The 4,896-nt window shown below is 36.6% G+C and overlaps 1 protein-coding gene across 1 annotated transcript in view; it reads left to right on the forward strand.

Annotated features, from left to right (window-relative positions):
• LOC148718716 (uncharacterized) overlaps nucleotides 1-4,384 on the forward strand; it is an 8,408-nt gene extending 4,024 nt beyond the window's left edge. Inside the window, exon 2 of the mRNA XM_088741940.1 lies at nucleotides 1-4,384. This exon is cut by the window's left edge and continues 2,728 nt beyond it. The gene's annotated coding sequence lies outside the window, so the exon portion shown is untranslated.
• Nucleotides 4,385-4,896: the final 512 nt, after the last annotated feature.

Below are 4,896 nucleotides of genomic sequence, written 5' to 3' on the forward strand. Positions count from 1 at the left end.
TGCTATTTACTACTAAGCAGTGTTGAGATGAAACAGTGGAATTTATGTTGCACACTTTTAGTGTTTGTGGTCTAATAGGTTGTAAATCAATGATTTTCTAGTTTTAATTGCCTTTTTCTTTTATGGTGTTACAAAAAACACTATATATTATAACAAATTGCTAATAATCACCAGTATATTTAAATTCTTTGTTTACAGTAACAGAAAATGAAATAATATGAAGTACTATCAACTGCACATTTCTTCAATAATGTTACAAACTAGAAATTGCCAGAAAACAATTTTTACAATTTAAGGTAATGTGTAGCTATAGCTATGGTCTTTCAGTACTGCACATCTCGAGAACCCAAAATCCTTCAATAAATATAAACTATCATCTATTCTATTATTATGAATGAATATTCTATAGACCTTTCCCGCATATGTCACAAGCCCACGTGCTAAAGCATGAAAGCGAGGCTCAGGTGGACAAAAATCAAACATGGCGGATGACATAGAAAAACTGAAGGTAAAAACTTCGAGAGATGTTCCATGGTGCAAGTCTCTTGAATACTTACTGTTGTTCACAAAGAAAGAAATAGATGAACACCGGAACAAAAGTGGTAAACGAAAGACTGACGACACTTCTAAGCCTATTTAAAAAACACTAAAGCGTGGGTTAAAATTTAAAGAATGGTATCTTTCATTAGACACACTGTACACAAAAGTATATTTGTTAACTCATTCCTGGTAAAAGCAAAGTGTCGAGCCAGCATAAGCACTCGGGAAATTCACGATCTAGAAGTTTCACTCGATTTAACATCCGGAAGTGTAATCATGGCACACTGTACTTGCAAAGCTGGTAACAGTGGATACTGTAATCATGTAATGTCTTCTTGAACTCGCCCGTTACTCCTTGGAAGAATTAGAAAGGTTTCCTAAGGAAGCAGCATGCACAAGCATGTCAAGCAAATGGGGTATCCCAGGTAAAATATGCACTTATTTTTTTAATTAGACTAACCCTCCCTGATTAGCTGTAGCTACCTGTGGGCAGTTCCGCTGCAAATAGTTTAAATGAAATTAATAACAGAATGTTGCTGTATGTTTCTGTTGTTGTTCCCAAGGTTAGAAGGGTCTTCCCAAAGAACCTATAATGAGTACATCAGTTCAAAAGGAGTTAACAAATGAGGGGATAAAACCAACTCTGTATAATCCAAGGGTCAAGGAAAGACAAAAATTAGATATCCCTGGAGTTCAGGTAATGCAAAAGCAATTAGAATCAATTCATCCTTATTGGTTTTTTACATGTCATCCCTAATAACCCTGAATTACTGAGCGAGATAGACACCACCAAGTATGGACCACTTTTTATTGGATCTCCACTCTCTTTTCATTTAAGTGCCTCTGAATTCAATTTTACTGTTGTCACTAACCTGGAACCAGCTGTTAACCTTGTCCAAGCTGAATCATCTGACATTTACAAGGTAAATTTGCTACACCAATTCCCAGATTTATGAAGCTGTCCATTTCAGTAGTGCTGAAGAAAATTTCATTGAACACTTAAGGGCAACACATCAAGAAAGCAATGATATTGAGAAAAGAACTGTTAAGCAAAGGGAATGTGACAAATGGATTAAGCACTGCAAAAATACTGGGATCATTAGTGTGTCACAGAATTTATGTAAGAAAAAGAAGTTTAATAATCTTGTCAAGGAACTTAACCAGCCCTTTAAGCCTCTTGATGAAATGCCAGCATTTCAACAGAAAAAGTTAAAGTATGGCATAAAATTTGAGCCAGTGGCAAGAGAGAAATACTAGGATGTCATGAAGCACTATTTGAAGAGGCCAATTACCTTGAGGGAGACAGGAATGGTTATCCCCCCAAGCATGTTTTGGCTTGAGGGTTGTCCAAATTGCCTTGTGATTGATCCATGTTCTTCATCTGGGAAGATAGGAACAATTGAACTGAAATGTCCAGAGGAAAGAAGAACCACACCCCACAGGAAGCAATGGAAGATGACTTATTTTACATAGAATTGGTCGATGGTAAACCAAAACTGAAGATCATCACTTAGGGTATTACACTAGAGTACAGCTGGTTATGGGTTTCTGTGGTTTACAGTGGGTTGACTTTGTAGTTTATCTATTCAAGGGAATGATCATTACAAGGGTTGTATTTGATAAAGATTATTTTGACCAGGTAGTATGTAAAGCAAGCACCTTCTATGTGAAATGGTTTCTCCCTCAGCTCATGGCCTGAATTTGGTTTAGTGCATTGCACAGTATAGCTGATCAAGATGTGGCATAACTACGTGTTCTAATTTTTCTGGAGATTTTAGCCTTCAAGCTCCAGTCGTAATCAATAGAAGTAGACATTGGGCATAAAAGTATCGGCCAGAGAATAATATACTGTGATTACACTTTGGACAATACATTAAAAGGGTTGTTTCTGTCAATTTTATTAAGGTGACTTCATCCATGTGCAAGAGTATTAAAACACGTTGAAAGTGTTACATTTATTTCGACACTGAAATGTATAGAGAAGTGCAACTACTTGAATGCACTTTTGTCAAAATTATGTTTCTGAGTAAGTTCAGTAAGCTTCTCAACAGTAACTTGTCTTTTAGTCCTACATATCTTCACTTTTGTCAGTCCAATGATATGTGCAATTAACACAAGAAAGATACTGTAGGTGTTAAAAATCATAGAAAGAAAACTGATTAACAATCATTCTTAACAGAGCAGTGTTGTCATCAAAAAGGAAAATACATTTTTTTTTTTGGATGTAAACCAACTTGACCCTTGTAAATAATAGCACTAGCTGAAGTAAATGGTAAACCTTAAATTCTTTATTGCTTAATGAGTGGGTCCATAAAATTGCAGAGAAGACAAGCCACTGTCCATATTTGCTTAATGGTACCATTCAAATTCAGTGGAATTTCAGTATTTAAGACTTTAAATTTCTTTATGCGAGCAATACTACGTTCCACGTAGATTCTAACTGAAGCAATTGTTTGACTCATGACAACATCTTCCTTGTCAAGCTGCTCCTTGCCATCGAGAAATGAAGGTATGTTTACCGTAACTCCAAGTGGGTCAAGTAGTTTCTGGATGGTAAATCCCCTGTCTTCCATAATTAAATTCCTTTCTCCCAAGGTCCTGGGTGTGGTATACCACACCTGGATACAATTTCCTTATCTGATAGCAATCCTGGATACAACTGACTCACAAAAGTTACTGCTCCTGAGGGACTGATTCCAACTAGAGCTTTGTATGTCACATTGTGCTTATAGTGTGAGTAAAGGGCACTCTGTGTAATTAGGCTAGTTGGCACTTGCACAAAGATCTCTCTACAGTCAATGATGCATCTTGTTGTGGGATAAGTGTCCTTAAAGTAAAGCAAACTTTATTTAAAGTAAAGCAAACTTTATTTACACAGGGTAGCCCATTCAGCTCTAAGGCTGGTATCCATAGGGGCCCTGTATTGAAAATAATTTACATCAAATTTCTAGAATAGATATATATGTATATATAATGACTAAGATTTTACAACTACATTAACAGCCTAAAACTACAAAGCTAAAACACAATTAAAACATAACATAGTAAATAAAATATCAAAATTATCAAATTACGGTAAAAGGAAATGTTTTGCTCGGCGACAGAACGTTTGAATGTTTTCACTCTTCACAATGTTTAAAGGAAGTTTATTAAAAATTTCTGCGCCAGTAAAAAGAAAGGTCCTTCTCCCAAAATTCTGTTTTACTTTTGGTAGGGATAGCCTCAGACTTTGCCTCGCGGAATAATTGTGAATATTCGAAAATCTGGTAAAATATGATGAAAAGTAACTAGGAACTAATGAGTGGAGACAGAGAAAAACGAGTTTAGCCTTGTGGTAATAGCGTCTACTGGAAAGAGTCGGCCATTGCAGCTGATCTATTGCTTCAGATGACCGAGAGCAACGTGTAATAATCCGTGCAGATCTATTTTGTAAGCGCTGTAGTCGATCTATATCTTGTTGTAAAAGGTTACTCCAGGCAATGTCACAGTAATCAAATAAGGGAAGAATTAAGGTATTATGAACAAGTATTGCTGCCTCTTTTGTGACGAAACTTCTAATGCGGCCCAGAATACTAACTCTTGATGCCACCTTTTTACACATATAGTCTGCGTGAGCCTTCCAAGTCATAAAATTGTCGAACACCACGCCTAGGTATTTAAAAGTAGTTTCGCAAGAAATGAGCTTTCCGATAAGATTAAGATTTAAAATACAATCGCGCTCTTTATGCCTTCGAGATGTAAATAGTACACACTTAGTTTTTGAAACATTGAGAACAAGATTGTTGTCTTCTAGCCATTCAGATAGACATTGAAGATCTTGATTAAAGTAAAAAGTTAAATTGTCTACTGTTGGGCCAGCAAGATATAAAACTGTGTCGTCAGTGTACATATTTACAGAACAGTGTTTGACACAACGTGGTAAATCATTAATGTAGACAATGAATAACAGGGGTCCGAGGATGGACCCTTGTGGCACTCCAGAAGTTATAGCAAGCTCTTCAGATGAATGAGAATCAATTTGCACGAACTGCTTTCTTCCTGTAAAGTAGTCCTTAAACCATAGAAGGCTTTCCTCGCATATACCATAGTACTCTAATTTTCTGAGCAAAATGTCATGGTCAACTGTGTCGAAAGCCTTTGCCAGGTCAATAAACACAGAACCAGTAACAAGGCCCTTATCCATATTCAGGAGAATCTCATCGGCGAAATAAGTTACAGCCGTCTCAGTTGAGTGCATTCTTCTAAAACCGGACAGTAATTTACAGAGCAAGTTATGATCATCAAAAAAACTTGCAAGCTGCTTGTGGATTAAACGCTCTAGGACTTTAGATACCACTGGTAATACCGATATGGGGC

This window comes from Stylophora pistillata, chromosome 12 (genome assembly GCF_964205215.1).
Source record: "Stylophora pistillata chromosome 12, jaStyPist1.2, whole genome shotgun sequence".
Lineage (NCBI taxonomy): Eukaryota > Metazoa > Cnidaria > Anthozoa > Scleractinia > Pocilloporidae > Stylophora > Stylophora pistillata.